Genomic DNA, 2,194 nt, shown 5'->3' on the forward strand with positions numbered 1-2,194 from the left:
AATACACAGCTGAAGTATATACTTTTAACAAAATAGTTTTCTATTGATGTATATAATGTCGTGTACAAAATTCAATGGTGAACTTTCAGAGCATCTCCAGAAAAAGAGAAGATTTTATGATCCAGCTCCAAGTATACTCTAGTTCACTGCATTTGTCGTCGTCATGCCCGCCTACTCGTAGGTACCTGCAAAAGAAAGAAATAAGCAAGGGTGAGGCAAACCACACGTCTTAACAGGAAATACAATCACCTACCTAGCGACATTGAACATGGGTAGGTCACCAAGCCAAACTAGACTACAACCAAGTCAAAGGCTGACCATGAGTCTCAAACCCCAACTCCCTACGAGTTTTTACTTGACATAACCTCTAACTCAAGAGGTAATTCGGATCACTATACAGAACCTAGATGCATGCATATCTTTTCTTTCTTATCTATTTAAATTCATTTTTTGCATTCTAGCAATCCACGCAATAATTAATTTAGGTTTGGATAAAATTATTATCTCTACGAGGGCACCACTGCCTTGAGTTGCTATAGGCTCGCCTGTCTACAAGTGTATATTCAACCAAGGGTGACTTACGTATTTTATTTTTAAATTCCATGAGAATTTGGTGTTTGCATCAAGGTCTATAATCCTTCGTCAAGGAGTTCCATACCTTGAAAAAAGATCATAATAAACTACAACTAGCGTACGTAGCTTGACCTCTAACAAAAAAAAGTTTGCTTCCCCTAAACCGCCACGGTTGTAGACTAGTCCACCCTAGTCACTAAGGCGAAACCCACAAGAGCAAACATGCTACCACCAATTGAGCAGGAGTTTGTCGACAACTCAACACAATCTCACAAGGTTAGTGCAAACTCATTCTCTAGGCAAGAATAAAGTCACTCAAGGTGATGAGTTACCCCATCTCTCAGGGCATAACCAAAGAACTATGTAACTTGTTTAAGTTTAAATTAAAAAAAAAAAAACTTATTTTTGTTGACATCGTACCCTTGCCCAACAAGCTACACTAAACTCTCTAATTTAAGAGAAATCTATTTCTTGAACTAGTGCAATCACCTCATTGCACTCTCAAGGAGACCTTCTTGCACCCTATAGTAACCTCTAACTTGGGAACATTATTTTCTCAAGGTCTAAATTGCAAAAAAAATGAGAAACTTTATAAACCTCAAGTTTATGAATCTCAAAACAACACAAGTGACCCACTAAAGCCACCTATCAAAAGATCAATCAAATTCATCAAAGAGTAATGAATCACAAAAAATCTAAACTAAGTTAAATCCCCATTCAAAACATAAGTGTTTGTTATTCATTTAATGTCATAACCTCCATGCCTTCAGTTCAATTAAGATCCACCAAAATAAAATAAAAGTTCAATAATAGTTTATTATTCATTTAATGCCACAACAATCCAATATTAAAGAAAACATAAATTTTTAGAACCTAATCACATAGTCAAATAAGCATTCATTTCAAAAATATATTTCATAACCGAATCACATAGGCACATAAGCATTGATTTTAAAAATACATTTCAGAACCTAATCACATAAGCATTGATTTCAAAAAAAAATATTTCAGAACCTACAACATATAGGCAGTTAAGAAACCTTATAACAAATTTTTTTCAGAAATTACAACAAGCAGTTAAGAAACCTCGTAACGGCAAAAAAAAATTACAACATACTAAGCATGACAGTGAAAGGTATCAATACATAAATTTCTTTTTATTTGACAGCATTCTAAACATACAACTGAATGGGTCAAAACATTTTTTTTTTACAACATACTAAGCATACAAGTGGATGGGTGAAACATAAATATTTTTTTTGATAAAATACTAAGTATACAAGTGAATAGATCAAAACAGAATTTTTTTTACAGAATATTAAGCATACCTATACATATCAAAAACATTTTTTTTATCCTTGACACCACCTTTAAACTTACAAGTGAATGTCAAACTAATTTTTTTTCCAGCAATACCAAGGATACCTATATATATCAAAAACAAATTTTTTTTATCTTTGATAGCAACTCCAAGCATACAAGTAAATGTCAAACTATTTTTTTTTCAAAGCAATACCAAGCATACCTATACATATCAAAAACAAAAATTTGTTATCATTGACAGCAACTCCAAACATACAAGTAAATGACAAACTAAATTTTTTTTTACAGCAATACCAAG

The sequence above is a fragment of the Nuphar pumila genome, chromosome 3 (assembly GCF_984573655.1).
Source record: "Nuphar pumila chromosome 3, dmNupPumi1.hap1.1, whole genome shotgun sequence".
NCBI classification, from domain to species: Eukaryota; Viridiplantae; Streptophyta; class Magnoliopsida; order Nymphaeales; family Nymphaeaceae; genus Nuphar; species Nuphar pumila.